The following is an 11,074-nucleotide window of genomic DNA, read 5'->3' on the forward strand; positions in this document are numbered from 1 at the left end:
CCATATTCGCCTGACCTGTCGCACAGTCATATTCTTCTCGTTTCTGCGAGTGAAATGGCGACTGAATGGGAAGCTCCATCAAGTTACTGCACACGTCGATCGGGCTATGTCAACGATCTTACAGTTTCCTTGCTTGCATCCAAGACCTCCAGAAACTTTGGCAATGTGTATAGGTAGCGCAGGGGACTAATTCGATAGGAGCTACGATCATTATTTCGCAAGCATAATTTTCTATTTTAAAAGAACCTGACCTGGAACTTTTATGACAAAGGGAGTTTTAATAAGAATACTATACCCGTATGTGTGTTTCCTCGTGCCTCATTAAATTCTCCTGAACGGTCCTCTCACCTCTCTCTCTCTCTCTCTCTCTCTCTCTCTCTCTCTCTCTCTCTCTTGAGTCATGTCGGTTTTTGACTGGTTTGATCCAACGCTCGACGAATTCCTCTCCTGTGACCACCTTTTTATCTTAGAGCAGCAGTTGCACCTTACTCACACAGTTCTTTGTTGATGTATTACCTTCTCTGTCTTTATAGTTTCCACCTTCTGCAATTCCCATTACTACCATGGAGGTTATTACCTGATTTATTAACATTTGCCTAACCACTCTGTTCCTTCTTCGTGTCAGTGCTTTGCATGCATTACACTCCCTGCAGATTTTACGGAGAACCTCCTCATTTCTTACCTTATCAGTCTACCTAATTTTCAACATTCTTCTGTAGCACCACAACAAAAGTGTTTCAGTTCACTTCTGCTCATGTTACCGTACAATGCCGTGCTTTAAACGTGCATTCGCTGAAATTTCTGCCTTATATTGAGGCCTGTATTTCATACTAGCAGACGTGTCTTGGCCGGGAATGCCCGTTTTATCTGCACTAGTCTGCTATTTATATCCTCCTTGCTCCGTCATGGATAATTGATGTTACGTTTCTTGCTGTTCTCGTTTCTACTAGTTCTCATTACTTCCGTCTGTCTTAGATTTGCTTTCAATCTATAATCAGCACTTAGACGGTTCATTCCATTCGGTAGATCATGTAATTCTTCTTCATTTTCACTAAGGATAGCAATGACATCAGCAAATATTAACACTGATATCTTTTTATCCTTAATTTTTGCTCACTCTTAAACCATTCTTCAGTGGCAAAACGTTCATTAAGGCTCTAAGGCTGGGACAACTACAACTATTCCAAAATAATTCTTTCAAACTGATTTAAATTCGCCTGAACATCGAATATGCGCCAGCCATCGTAATGCTTCACTCCCCTAGCTCTATAGTCAATAGCTGCTCGAAATTTGTGTTTGTTAGGAACATGTACTGTAAACAGTTTTTTCTCGTGGCAGACTTGGTTTCCACAGGGCATTTGATTTGTATCTATTACTCGCCATAAGGTTTATACATGCCTGAGTGGAGTTATAAGTCATTCAGCAGCCTAATATGTAAACCGCTAACTTGTAACACATTGTATTGTTGACTGTTTCCAACTGATTTGGACGCGTTTAATGATTCACAACAGACACAGAGGTTTTTTTTTTATTAGAAGTCCTGCATTGTCCTCTCATCTTGTTTTGGTAGATAAACTCCTGGTGGAACAACAAAAGCCAACGCCAAGTATGTCAACTACAAAATCTTATGGAAAATTTGTGAAACGTTTTGAAATACAATGGTGCAGCTCAAAACCGTGACGGCTCAAGGGAGTTGGGCGGTAAAGGAAGAGAGTTCTCAAAATCTACTTTAGAACGCTAAAAAGCATGAATATCCCTTTTCACATATCACAGCAGCAGTTAAAGACAATCGGTTAACTACAGCAACAATTGGCCATGCTCTTTCAGATGCAACGCACATGGCAGCTTTGAAACAAAGGTAAAATAATTATATCTATTTAGGCTATCTGCTTCTTAGCACTGCAAGAGTGAGCTCCTCGAGGTCATTACGAAACTGAGATGCCAGTAAATAACATAAATTATTCAGAACTTTTGGATTTCTTGACAGAAAAATAGTGGTTCATGGTGTGTGTTCCTGTTGTCATGTCCTAGTTCATGAACCACGGGCAACGTATGAGTGGCCAAATAAGTGGTCCTGACAGTCAGGATACCAGTTACTTTGGAATAAGGCTGGGCATCTCAGACATATTCTGAGTCGTGGTCACCTTTGTGCTCAGACGGCAAAGACTACCAAATCCACCGGTTAGTCCCTCAACCGTTAGGGGTAAAACCCAATGGGACCCGGGGCAAGTAAGGCTAGCAACCTGCTTCCCTGATACTTTAAATATGATGCTGGCAACAATCAGAGCAAAATGCCTCGGACCTTTTGAGGTGACGGAGCACCACCTCCAATTGACAAACCAGGGACTCCTTGCATACGACTCGGCAAACGAATGGTAATGAGATGGGGAGCTATTAATATCAATGGGGGCTACTCTGGGAAGAAGGTAGAGTTGGCAGAGGCTGCAAGTAAGATGGGATATGACGTTTTAGCTGTTAGTGACATTCGGGTAAGGGGTGAGAAAGAAGAGGAAGTGGGAGAATACAAGGTTTGCCTGTCAGGAGTCAAAGCAGGAATAGCACAATGGGGTGTAGGGCCTTACATCAGGAAAGAAACGGAATCCAGCGTAGTTTCAGTAAGATACGTAAACGAACAACTGATGTGGATAGATTTGACAGTGTCTAACAAGAAAATTAGGATTGTGTCAATATATTCGCATTGTGAAGGGACAGATCAAGATAAGATGGATAGTTTTTATGACTCATTCACTGACATAGTTGTTGGAGTAAAGGACAAGGACAGTGTTCTGCTCATGGGTGATTTTAATGCCAGGATTGGAAATCGAACAGAAGGGTATGAAAAGGTTATGGATAAATTTGAAGAGTATATGGAGGCCAACAGGAACGGGAAACAACTCTTGGATTTCTGTGCCAGTATGGGCTTAGTAATCACAAACTCATTTTTTAAACATGAGAACATTCACCGGTATACTTGGGAAGGCAGGGGAACCAGATCTGTCATTGACTATATAATAACAGATCAGGAATTCAGGAAGGCTGTGAGGGACACACGTGTATTCAGGGGATTCTTTGATGACACTGATCACTATTTAATTTGCAGTGAAATTGGTATTGTGAGGCCGAAAGTGCAGCAGGTCAGGTCCATATGTAGGAGGGTAAGAGTGGAGAAACTTCAGGATAAGGAAATCAGGCACAGATACATAACAGTGAATTTAGAAAGGTACCAATTAGTTGAAGGCTGTCAATTACAGTCATTGGAAAAGGAATGGACAAGGTACAGGTACACAGTACTAGAAGTGGCTAAAGAATGTCTTGGAACAGTAGTGTGTAAAGGTAAGATGAAGCAAACAGCTTGGTGGAATGACACAGTCAAGGCAGCCTGTAAAAGGAAAAAGAAAGCGTACCAAAAATGGCTACACGCTAGAACTCAGGTAGACAGAGAAAGGTATGTTGAAGAAAGAAACAAAGCCAAACAAATAATTGCAGCATCCAAGAAGATATCTTGGGAAGACTTTGGAAACAGGTTGAAGACTTTGAGTCAAGCTGCTGCAAAACTATTCTGGAGTGTAATTAGTAGTCTTCGTAAGGGAGGTAAGAATGAAATGACAAGTATTGAGGACAGGTCAGGAAAACTGCTGGTGAATCCTGTTGATGCCTTGGGCAGATGGAGGGAATATTTTGAAGAGTTGCTCAATGTAGGTGAAATACGATGAGTAATGTTTCAGATTTCGATGTACAATAAGATAGGCATGATGATGGAAATAGGATCACATTTGAGGAAGTGGAGAAAATGCTCACTATATTGCAGTGAAATAAAGCGGCTGGGGTGGATGTAATTAAGTCGGAACTCATGAAATACAGTGGAATGTCAGGTCTTAAACGGCTACACAGGATAATTGAAATGGTGTGGGAGTCAGGACAGGTTCCATCAGACTGGACGAAAGCAGTAATCACACCAATCTTTAATCATGGAATCAGAAAAGATTGTAACAACTACAGAGGTATCTCTTTAATAAGCGTTGTGGGTAAAATCTTCTCAGGTATTGTTGAAAGAAAAGTGAGAGTATTAGTTGAGGACAAATTGGATGAAAATCAGTGTGGGTTTAGGCCTCTTAGGGGTTGTCAAGACCAGATCTTTAGCTTAAGGCAAATAATGGAGAAGTGTTACGCGTGGAACAGGGAACTGTATCTATGCTTTATAGATCTAGCAAAGGCATATGACCGGCTTCCTAGAAGGAAGTTATTGTCTGTTCTACGAGATTATGGAATTGGAGGCAAACTTTTGCAAGCAATTAAATGTATTTACATAGATAGGCAGGCAGCAGTTAGAGTTGACGGTAAATTGAGTTCAGGGTTCACAGTAGTTTCAGGCGTTAAGACAAGGCTGCAACCTGTCTCCACTGTTGTTCATATTATATATGGATCATATGTTGAAAACAATAAACTGGCTGGCTGAGATTATTATATGTGAGCACAAAATAAGCAGTCTCTCATATGCAGATGACTTAGTTGTGATGGCAGATTCGATTGAAAGTTTGCAAAGTTTTTTTTTCAGAGCTACATCAGAAATGTAAGGACTATGGTATGAAGATTAATATCTCCAAAACGAAAGTAATGGCAGTGGGAAAGAGATATAAACGGATTGAGTGCCAAATAGGAAGAACAAAGTTAGAACAGGTGAACGGTTTCAAGTACTTAGGATGCATTTTCTCACAGGATGGCAACATAGTGAAAGAACTGGAAGCGAGGTGTAGCAAAGCTAATGCAGTGAGCGCTCAGCTACGATCTACTCTCTTCTGCAAGAAGGAAGTCAGTACCAAGACTAAGTTATCTGTGCACCGTTCAATCTTTCGACCAACTTTGTTGTATGGGAGCGAAAGCTGGGTGGATTCTGGTTACCTTATCAATAAGGTTGAGGTTACGGATATGAAAGTAGCTGGGATGATTGCAGGTACTAGTAGATGGGAACAATAGCAGGAGGGTGTCCACAATGAGGAAATCAAAGAAAAACTGGGAATGAACTCTATAGATGTAGCAGTCAGGGCGAACAGGCTTAGATGGTGGGGTCATGTTACACGCATGGGAGAAGCAAGGTTACCCAAGAGACTCATGGGTTCAGCAGTAGAGGGTAGGAGGAGTCGGGGTAGACCAAGAAGAAGATACCTGGATTCGGTTAAAATGATTTTGAAGTAATAGGCTTAACATCAGAAGAGGCATCAATGTTAGCACTGAATAGGGGATCATGGAGGAATTTTTTAAGGGGGACTATGCTCCAAACTGAACGCTGAAAGACATAATCAGTCTCAAATGATGATGATGATGATAATGATGATGATGATGATGACAGAAAAATGACCACAACTGAAAGATCATTTAGCGTCCAATAGATTATTTAAAGGCACTTCCTCTGACACAAAGAGTGACTTAACAGCTTATATTACGTATGTCGCCGAAGAACAAATTTCAAGTAATATTGAAAATTAATAGTCGTTTCCTGTCATTGCAAGCTGATGAAACAACGGATGTCTCAACTAGAAGTCAAAGGTATGAAGGTTTTCGTAATGCAGATAACGACTCAGGAGGAATTCAAGAGAGATCCTATGGGTTTCATGACGTATCCAAAGACCGCAGTGAACAAGGCATAGCCACTGTTTTGTTGCACGTGCTTAACAGCTGGAATATTGGTAAAAATAAAAAAAAATGTCGTGTGATTAGGTCCTACCGCCGGGTAGACTGTTCACCGGGTGAAAGTCTTTCGAGTTGACGCCACTTCGGCAACTTGCGTGTCGATGGGGATGAAATGATGAGGACAACACCCAGTACCTGAGCGGAGAAAATCTCTGACGCAGCCAGGAATCGAACCCGGGCCCTTAGTCGCGCTGACCACTCAGCTACCCGGGGCGGACGGAATATTGGCAAAAGGAAATTAATATCGTAAACATACGAGTGAAGTACAATGTCAGAGAAAATTCTGTGTTCGTTCTACTGAGAAAGAAGCATATCCTCCGGCTCTGTTTATCCACTGCTATGCGCGCCAGTTAAATCTAGCCACCTTCTGTGCTTGCAACAAACTTGTGCAAGTAAAGAGTTCTGTAAGAAATCTACCAGGGTTTTTCGCATTTTATCCGTTCAAGTAAAAGCAGTGAACTTATGAGGGAAATTGACTTTAACAAGTGGAATTGTCATTCACTTGTGCAAACCATTATTTTCCACTATACAGACCTGAAAGTAGCGTTTAATGAAATGAGAAGCAATAATGAATGATATGATAATTCCTTACATGAAGCAAGTGGGATAAATAATATGCCGAGTGATAGAATTTTTCTTCTTCTACTGCAGCTGTACAATTCGATTTACCAACATACAGGTATCTTGTTTGACATATTGCAAAGTCAGACTGTGATAAGCACACTAAAAGCTCGAAACTGAAAACTGCATTAAAGCCGTTGAAAGGTTAAGATGTGAGGAAATGATTCTGAATCACATAGTGAATGTTAGACCCTTATAAATTCAGCAAGAGTATCTGAAATTAATTATTACGAAACAGGAAGCAAGTATTCAGAAATTAAGGAGGCTAGCATTCGAAATAACTGATACAGTGATTGCTAACATGGAAACTACATTCAAGGGCTTCCGAGGAACAGATTTTACAGAACTTGTAATTGAGAACAAGGTTTTCTGGTTACAGTAGACCAAGCAATTTCCTGGCACGTGAGACTGAAAATACGCTTAAAATGTATACCAACTTTGACAGTGGAGACATGAAAGGAGAATTTCCGTTTATTTATAGCCATGAGGGTAAACATCTAATGACTCGGGGTCTCTTTAAATGGTTTATAAACAATGGATTAAAATTGTGTTTGAATATCAGAGACTTCTGTGATTGGTTCTTGCAACTCTTGCGGTCACCACTGCTTGAGTAAAAAAGTAGGAGCAGATTTAAACGTGTTAAAACATAGCAACGTAAAGCAATGAAAAATGTCAGATTGGCAATTTTGGCTACAGAGAAGCGATCTATGAAATCTTCAAGCAAACTGTAGCAGTGCAACGATCAGTTACTATGCGTTATATTGTTATTTATGTTTAATATTTACGTATTTATTTATAACTTTGTCTGTAGTAGTTTCATGCGCTTTTATTTGAAATATATAACTAAGTTACTTTTGCTGTCTTTTTATTTTACAAATTTTTTTGTTTAGACTTATTTTCTTTTTTCGAAATTCTTAACTCTCAGCCTACCCTACAAAAAATGGCTACTCTTCGCTCAGTTTACTTTAAATTAACTATGTGATGAAACTCTTGCCAAGAGAAGAAGTCTCCACGGTTCTGGGAGAGTAGAATTAGCAGGATGGTGCTACTACCAGTTTGATAGGCAAACGGTGACAGACAGTGATTTTCTCAGATTTATTCATGTTATTCGTCATCGCCAAACCAGTTACTATAGTATAACACTCCAGATGGCAACCAATAAACAACTAAAAGTGATATTTTGATTTGAACCATTACTAGAATTATATTATTTAACAAAATCACATACAGAGTGTAGAATAATAACCGCCAATAGTGAAAATAATTGGTTATTTTATTTAAAACACAACCGGTTTCGTGCTGTGCCCATCTTCAGGTGTTTTAGAGTCAGGTTCACATTTACATACTCAGTATTTGTTATCAATGTTTAAATAAAAAACAAGTAATCTGATGATTGGTAAATAGACACAAACGAAACATAAAAATTGTGATCAATTTAATGTGATACCCGTATGAATAAACGAGGTATATGTCAGCAATATAATACTTTACTTTGGGATGTTTCCAGAATGAGATGTTCACACTGCAGTGGAGTTACTTGTCGCTTAGGCGCTTCCAAATATTTCATTTGTGTCTATTTAGTCATAATCACATTACCTGCTTTTGATTTAAACAGTGAGCTCCATCACAGAGCGTGGAAATACGTACCAGAATATATATCAACAGAAGATGGGCACAAGCCCGAAACCGGTAGTAGCGAGCCAGTGGGTATGTTGGACCATCCATCGAGCTACAGACCCCCTTGAAGATGTCTCCCGCAGTCGGAGACGAAACGTTGGGAATTGACACAGAATTCATCAACCGACCACGGCATAACAGCCCGGATAATTATAATGGACATAAATAAAATCAGCTTCCACTGTGACTGGTAGCAGCTATTATTCTACACACCATAAATGTCACGGAGTTCAGTTGCATCTGTTATGGATATAATACATTTACCTATAATTTCGTAGAAATTTTTTGAGTGCCTAACAACCTAGACTCGATTCTTAAATCTACCTTCATTCACAGTTTCCTTGCAGCTTTCCATACGATTACTGGTATGAGCAACTGATAGCAGTCGTGGTCCATTATCACTGAATGGAGTCTACAACCTCCTGTCAGTGTTCAGTTGTACGTGCCATTTTCACTTACTTAGTGTCACCATTACCGCAAAAATTCGACCACCGTGAGGCTGTTTCGTACATTCCAGTTAGGGTTAGTTCGCAGTACATCTTCAGTTTATTATGTTGAAATTTAGTGGGAGTTGCAAGTATAGAACATAATTTTCACCGGTATACGGATTTTACTAGCACCGAGAAACCGTTTTCAGCTTCGCTGCGGTAGTGACACCGCCCAATGTTATAAGGCGGTGGGCATTGGTACTTGCATAAGTTTCAGATTCCGAAAACAATTAATAATGGCTTCTCAGCTCCCTACCAGCAAATTTCTCTGTAGTTTACACTCCTTTAGTTCTAACAGTCCGGGCAGCATTTATTTCTTGTTGTTACAGCCACCTCCATCGTTATAGTAGAATGATGTACTTATTTCTCAATCACAACGGGAGTCCAGTATTACGTGGAATCACGTTCGTCTGTTATGGTATCCATAGTTTGTCCGATGTATTGCACAGAAAGTGAAGACAGTTATACATCGTGAATGAGTATTCTGAACTGCGTAGCCATAGGTATTTTACTTAAATGTGTGATTTTATGGTTTGGGCATCCACAGCTTAGATACATGACACCATATTTCATTTTTTTAAAAGTGCTATTTACAATCTCTTAAAAAACCTTTTGGTAGCTACATTAGCAGTTAGTTCGATTACTACAAGATCAAGCACAACTGGTTTCGTGAGGATTTAATCCTATCATCAGGTGTACACGTCTTTGAGAAAATATAACATGAGTTACAAGGTATAGTAATGGTAAAAATAAGGCAATTAAGCAGAATAACAGATTAATATATACCCACATCACTAATTTAACATCGTTTCGTTGAAAACACACTACCTCCCAACGTTCGGATGGCATTCTAATTGCCAGAAACGCATAAATAGGGTGGGTACAAGATGAAATATCAAAAATTCCACTGAGCAGCAAACGCAGGTAGTGTATATGAGCACTGTGAGTCACGGGTACGGACCTAAAAGAGGAATAGAAACAAACTCGTGTTTGGATAGAAAAATATACTCACCAGTGACGAAAAATCAACAGATGCCCGAAAAAGTCACGTGGTGGAGACTGACTATGCCTCAAGTAGGAATTCCAAGCTACCTAACAGCCCAATTGACGTAATGTTGTTGAAAATGCTGGTGCGCAATGTATCCGAGAGAGGTGGCCAACGAGAAGTAGGGAGATATGCTGATGGGGGTTGCAAGTATGGAGACGGAAGAGACACGATTATGTACCAGCAAAAGAAAGGGAATTGTTGCAAAAGAAATTATGGAGGAAAAAGACAGAGAAGCATATAACGAACACGTAGAAGGCAATTAGGGGGCGCTCGGTAAGAGACACTAGGTTGTTGTTGTTGTGATCGTCAGTGGAGAGACTAGTTTGATACAGCTCTCAACGCGACTCTATCCTGTGCAAGCCTCTTCGTCTCCGAGTTACTACTGCAAACTACATCCTCCTGAATCTGCTTAGTGTATTCATCTCTTGGTCTCACTCTATGAATTTTACCCTCAGAACGTGTCCAGAAAACCTATTCCTTCTTCTAGTCAAGTTGTGTCACAAATTCCTCCTCTCCACAATTCTATTCAGTACCTTCTCATTAGCTACGTGATCTACCCATCTAATCTTCAGCTTCTTATCTAGCATCACACTGCGAAAACTTCTACCGTCTTCTTGTCTAAACTATTTATCGTCCATGTTTCACTTCCATGTGTCGCCACACTCCATGCAAATACTTTCGTAAAAGACTTCCTGGCGCTTAAATCTATACTCGATGTTAAAAAAAAATCTCTTATGAAACGCTTTTATTATTACAGCCAGTCTACATTTTATATCCTCTCTACTTCGACCATTATCAGTTATTTATCTCCCCATTTAGTAAAACTCATCTACCACTTTAAGTGGCTCATTTCCTAATCTAATTCCGTCAGCAAAAAAAAAAGTTAAAAAAAATGTTCAAATGTGTGTGAAATCTTATGGGACTTAACTGCTAAGGTCATCAGTCCCTAAACTTACACACTACTTAACCTAAATTATCCTAAGGACAAACTCACACACCCATGCCCGAGGGAGGACTTGAACCTCCGCCGGGACCAGCCGCACAGTCCATGACTGCAGCGCCTGAGACCGCTCGGCTAATCCCGCGCGGCAATTCCATCAGCATCACATGATTTAATTCCACTACATTCCATTATCCTCGATTTGCTTTTGTTGATGTTCATCTTAAATCGTTACGTTCAACTGCTTTTCCAGGTCCTTTGATGTCTCTGACAGACTTACAGTGCCGAGAGACACTAGGACAAAATTAAAAGTACTATAGAAACTTACTGTGATCACTGGTAATATAAAGATTGCAGAGTGACCTATAAAAATGATTACAGTTGCAAGAAAACATTTTAAAAAGAGACAAATAACCATTCCAAAGTAATAAAATAATAAATGTACATAGGTAGTACAAATAATGCATGGGAATGCTATTTTGTTAACTAAAACTGCTTTCCATTGGATGTTTAGATATTTCATCTTTCAAGCATCCAAGATAGGCGATTCAGGCAAGAACATGCATTCTTAATTAATCAACCTTAAATTAGGTATGAAAGTGTTTGTTTACT

This window comes from Schistocerca cancellata, chromosome 3 (genome assembly GCF_023864275.1).
Source record: "Schistocerca cancellata isolate TAMUIC-IGC-003103 chromosome 3, iqSchCanc2.1, whole genome shotgun sequence".
NCBI classification, from domain to species: domain Eukaryota; kingdom Metazoa; phylum Arthropoda; class Insecta; order Orthoptera; family Acrididae; genus Schistocerca; species Schistocerca cancellata.